The sequence below is a fragment of the Podarcis filfolensis genome, assembly GCF_964270895.1.
Source record: "Podarcis filfolensis genome assembly, chromosome: 8".
Taxonomy (NCBI): domain Eukaryota; kingdom Metazoa; phylum Chordata; class Lepidosauria; order Squamata; family Lacertidae; genus Podarcis; species Podarcis filfolensis.
This window is the reverse complement of record NC_139611.1, coordinates 56,813,004-56,829,132: the sequence shown is the minus strand read 5'-3', so window position 1 is coordinate 56,829,132 and position 16,129 is coordinate 56,813,004. Positions and strand designations below refer to the sequence as shown.

The window sequence follows — 16,129 nt, the reverse complement described above, 5'->3', positions numbered from 1 at the left end:
AGGTTCTACATGCATGGGGCTTTGGAAGCTTCACTGTCACTATTTCTGTGTGGGTTTCAATCACATGCTGGCAAATTCTTGTTGTGCAGTTAAAGCTAATTTGGTGCTCACGGGCAGCCAACTTGCTCCCCTGCTCCAAAAAAAAAACAAAAAACCAACAACAAACCAAAACCCTGAAGTTTTTGCCATACAGAAAGTGACAGGAAAGTGTGGGATACCAAATGCTTGATGAGACGTTGTATAACCTCCCCACAAACAAATCAGAATTTAGTTTTATAAATAAGCCAATGTTGTTTAACCTGCCACATACGTTGTGCAAAAAAGGGGAACAAAATTCTCAATAAATAAAAGTAAACCCAGTTGCCTCCCTTCACCAAAGTATTCCATGTTTTTAAATTTTTAAAATTGATTTATTAAATTGTATACTGCTGTCGGGGCAGATCTCAGGAGAGTTCACAGAAACACCCCCCATACAAAGTACATAATAAAAACAAGAGCAAAGATGAAACAGATCAATAACCCTCCCTCCCACAAGGATGTAGACTAATTTATGGAGGAAAAGGCTATTGACAGCTACTAGCCATGATGATTATATGATATGGCTCCATTGTTTGAGGTGGTAAATGCCTCCAAATGCCAGATGCTGGAAACCACAGCGGGGAAGAGGGCTCTTGTGCTCAAATCCTGCTTGCAGGTTTCCCATTGGGGCATCTGGCTGGCCACTGTGAGAACAGAGTGCTGGGCTGGATGGGCCATTGGCCTGAGCCTGCAGGCTCTTCTTATGTTCTTCAAAACTTGGAATTGCCTGAACAGGTCATATTGTTGGGGATCGATTTGACCAAAGTACTATATTCAAGGAGTGTTTTGATGACATATGCAGAGATATCCACGCTTGGAAGGTGGAAGTGGGAGAACGGCTTCCAGGTGTGTAGACTCTCTTCCCAGCTTTAGAAGGGACACTTGGATGGTGAGGGGTGGGGTTGGAAGGGAGCGGGGCTTGAGTTTTCTTCTCCACTGATAGCTCCACACCTCACATCTGAAATGGGCTCAGGTCTTGCCAGCTTGCACTCCTTTTCAGGGCTCCACAAAGAGGCAACTGAGCTCTGTGTTTACTTCATTGGAGCGGAGTGCGATTGTGAAAAACAGGCAAATTGCACAATTCCACACCACTTTTTTGACACATTAGGATGGTGTCACTTCCTGCACAAAGGAGTTGTTTGTTACGGAATGATGTCCTGTCATGTGCCTACTGAAGGCAGAGAATATTTCCACTAGGTTGGGCTTCTGGAAGCTAGTCCTCATGGTTATCTTCACCATAACTGCTTTCCCCCTCCCTGCTTTGCAAGCTGATATTTCTTCTTTTATTGCCTGTTTATTAAAAAACAACTTATCTCATGCCACTATGTTGGAGAGCTTGTGGCCATAAGGGCACTTTTCCCCATACGTGGGGGGCAGGGAGAGGGTGTGAAAAACTAACATCTTATTGGTGATCTATATTTGCGGATCTCTCCACAATAACAAACCAAACCTTCACTCCTGATCCAGTCTTGGCACTCCTAGCCACTGAAAGTGAGTTAACCCCCCCTTTTGTGCACAAAGAGTTGGTAGTGCTGCTGTTAGCTGCAGACCGAACTGAGATTGCTAAGCCATGGAAAGTGTCTCAAATTCCACCCATATAAAACAAGGAGTTGCTTGCTTTGCTGCCGCCTGCAGCCAGATTCAAAATCTCCCAATGCTGGGAGTCTGCATGGCGTCCCTATTGGTTTGAGAAGGTGCAGGACATGGCCTTGTCTGAGCGTTTAACCCAACAGAGGAGGGTTCTAAGAGGGGTTAGGGAACGAGACCATTTTGAGGACGCATGGTTTCCGATTAGATGTTTTATAAATGCAACGAGTGCACTGACAGCTTAGGCCCCCAACAACAAGTGGCGCTGTGTGGTGAGGCTGCCTTATTGATATGTTACTCTGACTTCTAAAATGTCCCTTCATAGAATCATAGCATCATATAATCATAGGGCTGGAAGGGATCCCAAGGATCATCTAGTCTAACCCTATGCAATGCAGGAAACACAGCTAAAGAATCCAACCTCTGTTTAAAAAACCCTGGTGAATAAGAATCGACCTTTGTAGCATCCAAGACTTTCCCCCCAGCATCTATTGTTTTATTATGATGCAACTGTAAGCCTTCTGTTCATTCCAACTGAAACTATGTGCTCCACACAGTCATCATTCTTTGTTTCTTTATTGTTTGTCTCATTTGTACACTGTAGTTTTTAAAAACTCAATAGACGTGTCAAAGGAAAGCAAAAGAAAAGGGATTCCAGAAGTCTCCTACCTGTTCATCTTGTGAAAGGTGGCTTAAGAAAGTGTGGGATATTGCGTCGTCCACTTAACCCACCCACAGAGGATGCTGAAGGGGTAATGAAACATGGCCACTTCAGTGTTACATGGCTCCCTTTCATATGTTTCATCAGCAAGAATCGTGCACTGCAAACCCTCCACCTCCAGCAACACATGCCTCAATGTGGTGAGGCTGCCTGGTTGCGATTTCCTGCTTCTACAGCTGTATTAGACACTCTGGTTATTGGTCCCTTCCTTTGACTAAAATGTGCAAAATCAAGTCTGGATCTGCCTACTTGTGTTACCATAATTGTAACACAGTTGCTGGTTGTTTTCTACATGGTTTATTTCATTTTTATAATGCGACAGTTGTACCTTGGAAGACACATGGAATCCATTCCAGAAGTCCATTTGAATTCCAAAACACTAGAAAACCAAAGTGTGGCTTCTGATTTTCAGCTTCTGCAGCCAATCAGAAGCCGCGGAAGCCCCGTCGGATGTTCAGCTTCCAAAAATAGTTCGCAAACCAGAACAGTCACTTCTGGGTTTGTGCGGTTCGGGAGCCAAAACATTCAAGAACTAAGCTGTTCAAAAACCAAGGTATGACTGTATTTCTGAGAAAATGTAATAAACCTTAAAAAAGAAAGCAGCAAACTTATATCCCACCGTTTGTTGTGAGACCCCAGGGTAGGTAACAACAAGGACAAAGATAAAGCAAAATATTAAAATGCCACATTGCAGACACTAATCTGCCAATTTTCTACACAACAGCCCAATGTATTTATTATTTATCTCATTGCATTTATAGCTCACCTTTTTCTCCTAGGCACTTAAGGTGGTGTACATGGCTCTCCTCCCTCCTCATTTAATCCCCACAACAACCTAGGGAGGTAGGTTAGGCTGAGAGGCAGTGACTGGCCCAAGGTCACCCAGTGAGCTTCATGGCTGAGTGGGGATTTGAACCCTGGTCTCCCAGGTCTTAGTTCAATGCTCTAACCACTACACCACACTGCATCTCAATGCATTGTTACACACCACCCTAACCTCCATGTGCTGAGAGACTCTGGGAGTTCCATGTGCTTTTCCCAGGCTTCATTTACTTTGGAATGCAGGTCAATGGAGGCTGTGGTATCTTCAGGATATGTGGTTTTATTTACACATATATACAACCTGAGCTTAGGATGGAAGGGCTGGGGTTCACGCAGGAGACAAGAGGATGCATGACTCACCAGGCAGGTCTTACGGCGGCATTCGCTGAGGACAGTCTGATCCCCAAGCAAGTGCTAGTTAACAAGATAAACCAACCGGCATAGAGTTAAAACACCGCTGCCCAAGGAAACACAATCAATTGGGAAGTGTCAGAAAGCCAGAAAATAGAGGACAATCAAATTATCCCCAACTGAGTTGTTTCTGCTGAAGGGATGGAACATGTTTTTCTACTGATTTCCAGGCATAAAATAGCCAGGTGTACCTGATGCTCAAAGGAGTAAACGTTGCTTCGTAACTCCAAAGGTTTGAACAATTCCACACTTGAGGTTTTATCAAGATTTATATTTACGGTGAAAAAGCAAAAAGTAAAAGTTGATGCCCACCAGCACTTATTGTAATCACCCTTCAGAAGAAGCTGGACTGCCCCCAATCCCCCCCAAGTACATTTTGCTCTGATCTAGCAACAATATCGCTACAGAAATCAGCGATATGAAAGTTCAGAAGCTGCTGGACTGCCCCCCCAAACCCCCAAATGTATTCTGCTCTGATCCAGCAAGCTCAGCAGCCAGGCTGGCGACTGTAATAACAATATTGCTATATAGCACTGGTGAAAATGAGGATGATGAAGTCAGGCACTGAGTGAGTCTGCTTACATAGGCCAAATGGTCCTCTGAGAGGATGTTCCACTTGCCTTTGGGGCGCCACATGAGATCATGGAACTGGAAAACCACTTTTTCTGGGGCAAGATCTCGGCCCAAAATCACGTGACAGCAAGGCACTCAAAATGGCCACCGTGGTCTCATAAGAAAAAATGGGATGTCCCAGGTTTTCCAGGGCAATTGATGGGTATGCTAAACCCAAGAAATGAATGAATGTCTGAATATAGCTAATATTTGGGACACTGAAGGGATAAATACAGGCTGCAGCAGTTTTCCTGAACTGTGCCTACGGAAATTCCTGGGTTTAGCTTGTGCAAATTTGTCTGGCTGGGGTGGTTGAATGTAGGCCATTATGAAATGATGGTCAGGTACCCATAACACCAAAGAAGTTGCCCAGGTTAGTACCAAACAGATGTTGCCAAGGCAATGAGTGTGTGAGAGGTGACTGAAAAGGAGTGTTGTTTTGCAGGAGGGCTGGGTTTTTGGTGAAGGATGTGTTGGGAGGAAGAAGGAGAACAAACCCAGACTTCCATGAGCTGCTGGGCAGGGCAAAACCATCTTGGCTCTGGCTAGAGGAGACTGCACTGAGAGACTAGCAGCCATGTCTGGCAGCTGCTTTAAACCTCAGCTGCTGAACTATGAGAGGGGCAAGGAGAGACACTATTGGGGTATAATGTTCTGCACCCCATCCTTGGAAGACTTTAGGCATATATAGGTGTAAAATAAACCATATATCTTAAAGTGCTACAGACTCCACTGTGCCCTGAATTCGCAGTGGAAACACGACCCTGAACACGACCTGGAACTCCCAGAATCTTTCACGACTCGCGGAGATTGGGATGCCATGTAACAAAAAGCAAACCCCTGGAAGATAACTCCATCCTGTCTCTCAAGGCTGATCATTCAACTGAATTTGTCAGCATCGTGCTCCCTTTATACATTTTAATTGAATCAGCACGTCTCTTGCTCACAAAGGATTTAAGGGTACTCCAAGGGCTGCATGGGAGACTTTGGGCTTGAAAGGAACTGCTTTTAAACAAATTGAAGTTGGAGGAGCAGATGTTTTTTAGTAACTCTGGTTCTGGAACACCCTTATTTCATTTATAATCCACCCAAAGGATCCTCAAAATTATAACAAGAAGACCATTAAACGTATAATAAAACTATGGCTGGGTGTCAAGGGCGTTGTCCCCTCTGTGATTTCCAGCAACTGGAAACACTGAACCCAAAGTATGATATAACAAACAAGCGAAACCAACAGGAAACAAGCAACTCCAGAGCAAGGACAGGTCTCACGTATGCCAGTTGCCCAAAGCTGATCCTCCTATTCTCCACTGGATGTTCAAGATCCCAGATAGCCATTTTTAAGCTGTCAATTTCACTCTGCTGCTCTGGGCTAAATTCATGACCACGTTCACCATCTTCACTCTTTCCTTAATTTTTGTTGGAACAGACTCTGTTTTGGGACTACCCACAGGCATTCAACTGTCAGGGAGCCAGCCAGCAACAAATCACACGCAGTATGTGATGTTAACTCTTTATTAGCAGAAACCAGGTCAGCTCAGGAAAGCCAGGCCTAATGAGCACAACAACTCTTCTCAGTAGGTCTTGCTCCTATGAAGCCATTGTGGAGGCTGAAGATCCCCGCCTTCCCACAGCTGCCTAAATCTCCTCCTCCTGTGGGTCCTTCCCATGCAATCTGGAACTCTGCTGACACAGCTGTCTCTGCTCCACCCTCTTCAGACCTCTTCTCATCCTGGAAGATCAGTGGGGAGGGGATATATCAGAAAACTAATATTCAGATCTTAGTTGGGAGTCTTCCCAGGATTTTCTTGGCGGCTGAACCTAGGACCTTCTGCATGCAACGTGTGATGCTCTTACCACCGAGCTTCTTTGACTTAGTCCCACAAAAGCAATAAAACAACAAAATGGAAAGTTAATCAGTTAAGACCCCCAATGACAGCATTAAAACAGCAGCCACATTAAAAGCGGAAGAGATTGACTATGTTTTCAGCCTCTTTCTGGAGGTCATCAGGAAGGTGGCCAGGGGAACATCTTTCCAGAGGTAACACTTCTTTTTGCCATCCACCTTAGTTCAAAAAACATGTGTGGGAGTCCTCTGAGAAAGGCAAGTCTTTGTGGGACCTAGTCACTCTATTCTCAAGCCATTTAGGGGCTTTAAAGATTAAGGCCAGCAAACTGGTGGCCCACATCGTTTTTTAAGAGCTAACAAAACTATGTTCCGTAACACTTGAATCAGTTTCCTTTCAGTTTCTTTAGAATGAAGATCAGTGGGGACTGTGGTGTCTTTGTAATATTGGTTTTATTTACACATCTATTCATATGGAGCATATCTTCCTCCCCCATTAGGTTTCTAGGAGGGAACATAGAAAGCCACAGCTTTCTATCGACTCAGCACAGAGAGCAAGACAGGTTTCTGAGCCTTCCATGCCCCAGATCCAGACCAAGGCTGGCCTAGGCCTATTGTTCTGTCATAGTCACCAATGATGTCACCTTCAGTTCAGGGAAGGAGGGGGAGCCTGCGTTCCGGAAGTGAATGTTGTTGGAGTTTTAAAATCTAAACCAGGCATATCTTCAGAATCTGTCATGAATGAAATAGTTGGGGAAAAACAAATGGAATCTGAAGTGTAAACAGAGCAACATTGGGGTGCGAATGAACAACAATTTGAATGCAGCTTTTTTGTTTGAGTTAAGAAACTTAGGATATTCTGACAAGGGATCATAATATATCCCATATACGTAGCACATGTTAAATGATGAAACACAGCAATGTGCATGGATTTCACTGGAATGAGATTCTTTCAAATGCAAACAGGCAGCAGCTGTTCCATTCCTGACGCATTAAAACCAACTGCATTTGCAAACCACGTGGACCAAGCATTCCAACGCAACATCTGGAATAATTTTCTAAGAGTAAGAGCTATTCAGCAATGGAACAAACCCCCTCAAAATGTGATGGACTTGGAGGTTTTTAAATGGAGGTTGGATGGCCATCTGTCAGGGATTCTTTAGCAAAGATTCTTGCATTGCAGGGGGTTGGAGTAGATGACCCTTTGGGTCTCTTCCAACTCTACAGTTCTATGATTATATTAAAAGATTAGCTCCCGCCATCTTTCCTCTTATAGCTTTCTATCACCATCCCCTGTTTTATAGCAAAACTAGGGAACAACAATTTAATGACTGGAAACATTTTTTAATACCATTAGGGACCTGTATAAAGACCCTATTGATAGGCACTCAGCTAACAGAAAAACTAGGATACAGACTGGCTGGCTATTCAAGTAAAACACTTTACTTCCAACCCTATAGGGATGTCTCAAGCCATCATACCCATCTCAAGCCACTCAAACCCATAGAACAGCTTCTCCTAAATACTACACATCTAAAAATTACTGTCACACGGTAATCTAGGTTCCTTAAAATCTCTGTAGGAATCAGATTTGATCTGTAATATTGAGCCAAGTGAGTGGCATAAATTTTGGGGAAAACAACCATTTACGTCTATATCAGCAAGGACAGAAATAAATGCTACGTAGGTCTCAGATGCTATAAAACAAACTCACAAGCAAACTCACTAGGTTGGAGAGGTTGCTAAGAATTGGGAACTTATTGCCACATGTGGTGGAGCTGCAAGAAGATTCAAGGTTTTCATAGCTTAAGAATAGATGAAGTGGAACAGTTCCCTGTGATCCCAAACTACCATTATTAAACTTGTTTACTGAAGGCTTAAAAGACTTTTTGTTTAAAGAACTATTAATCCTTTTTATGGTGGCTGCTGGACAGGTTTTAGTTCAAAATTGGAAATCAGCTGCTAATTTGATATAGGATGCATGCAATGAGAAGAGTTGCGCTCATAGAAAACTAAGATTTTGCACTCATAGAGTTGCACTCATAGAAAAGCTATCTAATATTTTGATGACATATGGTACATTCCCCGCCCCCCCATGTCAGAAACAACAGGACGAAGACACTGCCATTGACTCTCTGGGGCAATTTGCTTGGAGAATGAACATTACCCAATATTTACAATTGTTCTCAATATTTACACATGATTTGTTAAACACCTTAATTCTATGCAAATTCTATGAATTATATGGGATGACTGGGAAGGAGGGGGAGGGGAAATGGGGGTGCTTTCGAGTTAGACATTTTAACTGTATTTACTACTGAAAATGCATAAATAAAGCATACTTTTCGAAAAACCAAAAACCTGGGATATTGTGGAAGGGAGAATACAGATTAACATCTCTCTGTAAGCTGGTTGAAAGAACAGAACATTATACTCATGACCTTTCTGATGACTGTGTGTGGGATGTTTCTTATTCGGCTCCATCAGAGTAGGAAAATGAGGCAGGTGAGCTGTGCTGTGCTGGATGATTTCACTGTGTCATCAGCACTACAGACGACACCAGAACCTGCCTTGAATCATAGAATCACATAATTGTAGAGATGGAAGTGACCCCAACGGTCATTTAGTTCATCCCCTGCAATTCAGGTATCACAGCTAAAGAATCCCCGACAGATGGCCATCCAAACTCTGTTTAAAAACCTCCAAGGAAGGAGAGTCCACTGCCTTCCAAGGGAGGCCATTCCACTGTCAAACGGCTCTTACTGTCCGAAGGTTCTTCCTAATGCTTAGCTATAACCTCCTCTATTGCAATTTGAATCCATTAGTTGTAGTCCTACCCTCCGGAGCAGCAGGGTGACAGCCCTTCAGATATTTGAAGATGGCTATCATATCACCTCTCCATCTTCTCTTCTCCAGGCTAAACATACCCAACTCCCTCAACCATTCAGACAGAGAGTGAACCAGAGAGATGGCCTGTCCAAGCTAAATAACTACCTGCATGGACTAAGGATTATCTTTCGTAGTGCTGGGTTGTGGGAGTATGGAGAGGGAGAAATATGGTGATTTAACATGCAGTTTTCCCCTAAGTCTCCTTTTAAGGCAGCTGGAAGGAATAGCCAACTGAAAGGATTCAGCCTATTACAAGAGATGGGAAGTAACAATGGGGACTCGCTAAGCTGGGGCACACTTGTTGAGTTTTGCAATGACAGTTACTTTTTAATCTTAGAACAATGCCCTTGTTATTTACTTCTGCCTTGATTCTTGGACGCAGCACTGGCGTAGCTGGAACATCCCTTATTCACCCATCAAGGATCACTGCCTGACTCTCCCCTCTTGCACACATTACACAATCTCTTCTCTGCCTGCTGTGCATTGTATTCATTTACTCTGTAACAGCCTGTCCCATCCTGACTTCCGGAGCACAGTGTCTTAGTAAACTGCCCGTACCGTAACAGTTCCTCTTTCTTGAAAAGAATGTTTGATGTCACAATGGATCTGGCTGTACTTCTAGAATAGCTGCAACTGGAATCTATGCAGCGACTTTGAGCATGACAGGCATTGGATACTAAGGAGTACACGTCATTGCATGTCAAATATATATTAAGGATGATATACCATTGCATGCTATGTTAAATACATACTAAGGATTACCTACTATTGCATATTAAATAGCAGGAATGGGAGGGAAGCTGGTGCAAAATTTTGGCTAGATGTTTGCAATTACAAGATCCCCCACTCCTTATGTCTTCCAAAACTGAACTGCTAGATGTTCAGGTGGAGTGGGGGGAGGCTGAAAATGGAGAGCCAGTGTGGCGTAGTGGTTAGCGTGCTGGCCTAGGACCTTGGAGACCAGGATTCAACTCCCTACTCAGCCATGAAGCTCACTGGGTGACCCAGTCACTGCCTCTCAGCCTAGCCTACCTTGTTGTTGCAGGATTGAGGAGGGGTGGTGGTGGACCATGTATGCCACTTTGGAGAGAAGACTTTGGTCTTTGAATGCAATAAATATAAATAAACGAATAGAAGAATGGCAATGAATGTACAAGAACATTTTACAGCATGGGCATTGATGCCAGAACATTGGGGCTGTGCCTTGTAAATAGGGGCTGCTTGAGGGTTTGCCTTATGTTCAGTGATATGCCACAGACAACATGCAGCATTATGTTTGATAGCATAGTATACTGATAACATGCGGACAGAACAATCAAGAGACACCATGGAGATGGTTGATGGTTCATGGAGGGATGTTGGGTGAGAGACTGGGAAATGTTGGTCTCCCAGGGTGAGAGGCTGGGAGAAGCTGCTACTTTCTGTGGGTAGCAAGGGCTAAGAACTACCTTTAAGGGGAGGGAGGGGGGAAGCAGCCCTGGGCTGGTGGTGGTGGTAGGAGGAGAAGCAGGCTGAGCGCCATAGAGGAGGAGCTGCCAGTCATTGAAGGTGCACTGCTGCTGCGTTCTGCTCCTCCCCTTGGCTCCTCCCTGCGTTCCTGCGTCGCACAAACACACAATATGTGCATCGTCGGCTCCCCCAATCTTCTGTTCAAGTTGGTGCCTCTGGCTGTACACATAATTCCTGGGCATGGGGACCACCCACCCATGCACTTCCATCTTGGGACACCTCCCACTCACAGCACTTCCATCTTATCAGCATTCAGCCTCAGTTATTAGCCCCCATGCAGTCCATTACTGCTTCCAGACACCTGTTCAACACCTCCACATCCCCTCCTAATTTGGATGGAATGGAGTTATATATGGCTGCATGTCAGGAGCTGGATTAAAAATCAGTCCAGCTCTTGGATCTCATATCCTCTTATTCCCTTCTGGGCTCCTCAACCGCTCCTTGTTAATATCAAATAATCCACCAGTGGCTGGGCAGAGATGAGTCACTGCTGTAACCACCCACCTTGGCCTGGAAAGGTGATGCAATTTCTCACAGCTTGTTACAGGAAAAACAAGCTTCTTTTGTAACTATGGTGACGTGCATCACCCATCTCTGCGGGAAGAAGCTTCGAGGGACCAGCCGGCAGAAAAGTGTCAGACGGAAAACATTGCTTGCTCCTTCCTCTTCCTTGGTTGTGGACCATGGAGACAAACACAGTCTTTTGGAGCAGAGCCAACAAATCAGGGGAAAAAACCAGAAAAAGAGGAGGGGGGGACCAAATAGGGAGGGGAATGCAATGAAGTGGCTGGGGAAAGGCGAATGGACGAAGAGACACACAGATTGAAAAAGGGCGGAATGAACCATCTCATAAGAACATAAGCAAAGCCTGCTGGATCAGGCTAATGGCCCGTCCAGTTCAGCATCCTCTTCTCACAGTGGCCAACCAGATGCCTGTGGGAAACCCACAAGAAGGATCCGAGCACAACAGCCCCCCCCCCCCGCGGTTTCCAGCCACTGATTTTCAGAAGCATTGCTGCTTCGCCCGTGGAGGCAGAGCATAGCCACAGGGCTAGTAGCCATTGATCGTCTTCTCCTACATGAATTTGTCCAATAATCTTTTAAAGCCATCCAGGTCTGTCAGTACCTCTTGTGGGAGCAAGTTCCATAGTTTAACTGTGCACTGTCTGAAGAAGTCCTTTCTTTTGTCCTCCCTGAATCTTCAAACATTCAGCTTCATTGGATATCCACAAGTTCTAGTGTTATGAGGGAGAGAGGAAAACTTTTCTCTCTCCACTTTCTTAAAGGTAAAGGTAAAGAGACCCCTGACCATTAGGTCCAGTTGTGGACGACTCTGGGGTTGTGGCGCTCATCTCGCTTTATTGGCCGAGGGAGCCGGCGTGTCATGCCTAATTTTATAAACTTCTACCGTGTCACCTCTTACTTGCATCTTATCTAAGTCACAAAGTCCCATGCACTGCAATCTTTCTTCATAGGGGAATCTCTACATCCCCTCGATCATTCTGGTTGCCCTTTTCTGAATCTTCTCCAATGCTACAACATCCTTTTCGAGGTGAGGGAACCAGAACAGTACACAGGATTCCAAATGTGTTCACGCCTGAGATGTGTATCACAGCATGATGATAGCAGCAGCTTTATTTTCAACGCTATCCCTAATTATCCATTATCATGGCATTTGCCCTTTTCGAGGCCACTGCACAACCAGTTGACAGCTCACTGATTGTCTAGACAGAGCATTTTGTGATTCACACAGAGAAGTTTCTTCCCACCTGCTCTTTAAAATTTGGGAGAAGTTATTTGGAGATTTGATCTCCGTGTTGAGTCACAGGTATGCAAATGGTGTACAACTCGACCTCCCTTTCCCACCCACCCCTGTCCCAAGGATCTGTGCTTTTCTTGGACAGGTGTATGGAAGCTGTTTGGAAGTGCAAGCTGAAATTTAAACCAGATGAAATGGGAGGTAATGTGTGCTGGGGAGCTGGCTGATGAGGTCGCATACCCCCTGGAGGACGGGATGGGGACAGGGAGATGACTTTCACTGACTTGTGCTGCTATGCTAGCTGTGAGCCATAAGCACGACTGTATCCAGAGTGGCTGGACCTGACTTCAATTACTCATTCACTAGTGCTAACCAAGTTCAACTACTGTAATGTGCTTCATGTACGGCTACTTTTGAAGATGGTTCAGAAACTTCACTTGGTGCAAAAAATGGATGCTCTTCTGTTGATGAGGGCTTGAAACAGGAACACATAATGCCGGTTGTGCACCTGTTGCACTGGCTACTAGAATCCACACAATGCGCTCCAGTGCATTCACAGTCAGGTAACAAGTGGTTTATATTCCTAGATCAATGGAAGATATAGGGCAGATCCCATTAGACCTTTGCAGGGGGATTTCTGGCTTGGCAGCAAGGAATCAGGCCAGCCCTCCTTTGTTTGTGAAACAAGTAGGATGACGACATAGAGGTGTTTGTTGGCTGGGAAGGCTTAGCTGAGATGCGAGGTTTCTTTTTATCATAAATGCAAGTGGGAACCTCCAAAGAAGAAGTGAGGCTTTCCCATCATTGCAGCAGAGTAAAAGTCTACGTGGCTTCTGGTAGCAAGTCAGATGTGGATGAATCATCTCCCAAGCTTAGCGGGGACACCAGTGCCTCACCAGAAACAATGAAATGCATCACAAACAAAGGACAAATATTTGCATAGAACTCACGTATCCTCATTTATATGCATAGGCACAAATTTAGAAATGATTACTGTAGTGTACATAGAAATAGAATGCCTCTCACCATAGGGGGACCTGGTGACCCATGTTCAGTCTATTCACCAGATGCTTACAGGAAACTTCAAGCTCCTTCCCCAGCTCTCCCTTCTCCCTTAAACCGGGCAGCCCTTTGAGGACTTTTCCAAACTGAGCCTGATGGATCAGGCCAATGGCTCATCTAGACCAGCATCTTGTTCTCACAGTGGCCAACCAGATGCCTGTGGGAAACCTGTAAGCCGAACCAAGCACAAGAGGACTTTCTGTGGTTTCCCAGCATTGCTGCCTCTGACTGTGGAGGCAGAGCAAAGACACCATGGCTAGTAGCCATTGATAGCCTAACTTGCCTAATCCTTTTCTAAAGCCATCCACATTGGTGGCCGTCACAACCTCCTGTGGCAGTGAGTTCCTAAGTTTAACTGTGTGCTGTGTGAAGAAGTCCTGTCCCAAATCTTCCAGCTTCATTGGATGTCCATGAGTCCTAGCGTTAGGAGAGAAGGAGAAAAAATCTTTCTCTATCCACTTGTACAATAGATTTGTATAATGGTATTATGATACCAGCAGTTTTATTTTCAATTTCTTTTTCACAGTTGCTGCACACTGGGTGGGCATCTTCACTGAACTGTCCTCTATGACCTCAAGGTCTCATTCCTGGTCAGTCACCACCCATTCAGACCTCATGAGTTTATATGTGAAATTAAGATTTATTTTGCCCTGACACGCATCACTTGTTTACATTGAATTGCATTTGCCATTTTACCACCCATTTGTTCAGTTTGGAGGGGTCCTATGGGAGCTCTTCGCAATCCCTTTTTGTTTTAATGACCCCGAACAAGTCACTACTCACTCCTATTTCTAGATTGTTTAGGAACAAGTTAAAAATCACAGGTCCCAAGACCAGTCCTTGGGGGACTCCATTTTCTACATCCTGCTTCCTGCAACTTAACCAATTCATCATCCATAGGAGGACCCCTCCCCTTATTCCATGACTGTTAAGCTTACTAAGGAGTCTTTGGTGAGGCACTTTGCTGAAAGTTTTTTCCAAGTCCAAGTATACTATGTCAACTGGATCACCTCTATATGCTTGTTGACACTCTCAAAGAACTCTAAAAGGGTTGAAAGACAGGACTTTCCCTTACAGAAGCCATGCTGGCTTGTCCTTCTATATACTTGGTTATTTTAACTTTAACAATACTTTTCACCAGTTTTCTTGGGACAGCTAACCAGCCTGTGATTTCCAGGATCCCCCATGAATCCATCCCTGCCATGTGTTCTGGAAAAAATGGGACATCCTGTTTTTTCACATGAGATCATGGTGGCCATTCTTGCGCTATGGTCTCAGCCCCCCAAAAGTGCTTTTAGGGGGCTGCAATCTTGTGGGGTCCCAAAACACATGAGATCACAATCCTGGGGGAAAAAAAACACTTTTTAGGGGGGGGAGGGGGAGGTTGAGAGCATGGTGCAGGTCATGTGACTTGCCTGGGAGCGTGTCCTGGAAGAAGCCCGTTCCAGGTTTTGACCTGAAAAAGTTGGACAGTACGTGAACCCCTGTTAAAAATTGGTGTTACACTTACTACTTTTCAGTTCTCAGGTATGGAGGCTGATCTGAGGGACAAGTTACACATTTTTATTAGAAGATCAGCAATTTCACATTTGAGTTCTTTGAGAACTTTCAGGTTGGTGCTATCTGGACCTGGTGATTTGTCAGTTTTTACTTTGACCACTAGGTCTAGAACTTCATCTCTCATCACCACTATCTGTCTTAGTTTCTCAGATTCGCCTCCAAAAGTTACCGGTAACTCAGACACTGGGATCTGCCCCATATCTTCCATTGAGAAGACAGATGGAAAGAAATCATTCAGCTTCTCAGCAATCTCTTTATTCTCCTTTAGCACACCTTTGAATCCCTTGTCATCTAAGAATCCAACTGCCTGCCTAGACAGTCTCCTGCTACTAATATATTTAAAGAAGTTGTTGCTGTTAGCAATGTGTTCCTCCGATTCTTTTTTAAGCATCCTTTACTGTATGCCTGCCAAAGTTTGTGTTTTTGCCAAAGTTTGTGTTTCATTTAGTTCTCTTTATCTGCAAAAGACTTCCATTTTCAAAAGGAAGCCTTCTTGCCTCTAATAGCTTATTTGCTTGTTAACCATGCCAGTGTCTTCATGGTACCTTTCTTGATCTGCGATATACAGTTGAGTTTCTAATATTGTGTTTTTAAACAACTTTCAAGCATCTTGGAATGACTGACCCTCTTGGTTTTTCCCTTTAACTTCATTTTTACCAATCTCCTCATTTTGTGGAAGCTTCCTCTTTTGAGGTCAAATGTGACTGTACAAAGGCAATATTTACAATGGTTGTTCCACTCATGTTGACCTCTGGCACTGCTCACCATTAGCCTATTGTGCTGGAAGAGTTGGGATGCAATGCAGCTTGCACTGGAGGCTGATGTGAAAGAGAGTCTGCATGTGAAAGAGATGACAGATGGATTAATAATAATAGTAATAATAATTTATTATTTATACCCCACCCATCTTCTGGGTTTCCCCAGCCACTCTGGGCAGCTCCCAACGGAATATTAAAAACACGATAAAACATCAAACATTAAAAACTTCCTGAAACAGGGCTGCCTTCAGATGTCTTCTAAAAGTCAGATAGTTGCTTATTTCCTTGACATCTGATGGGAGGGCATTCCACAGGGTGGGCACCACTACCGAGAAGACCCTCTGCCTGGTTCTGTGTAACCTCACTTCTTGCAGTGAGGGAACCGCCAGAAGGCCCCTGGCGCTAGACCTCAGTGTTCAGGCTGAACGGTGGGGATGGAGATGCTCCTTCAGGTATACTGGGCCGAGGCCATTCAGGGCTTTAAAGGTCAGCACCAACACTTTGAATTGTGCTCA

The 16,129-nt window shown here is 44.5% G+C and overlaps 2 long non-coding RNA genes across 2 annotated transcripts in view; one reads left to right on the top strand and one right to left on the bottom strand.

The window, feature by feature from the left end:
* LOC310767883 overlaps positions 1-16,129 on the top strand; it is a 936,392-nt gene that overhangs the window by 626,816 nt on the left and 293,447 nt on the right. The gene's annotated exons all lie outside the window — the stretch shown is intronic.
* Positions 5,733-9,552, bottom strand: LOC310767871. Its single transcript, XR_014551067.1, has 2 exons — positions 9,325-9,552; positions 5,733-5,963 (listed from the first exon to the last, which is right to left on the bottom strand). It is a non-coding gene; the product is annotated as an uncharacterized lncRNA (long non-coding RNA).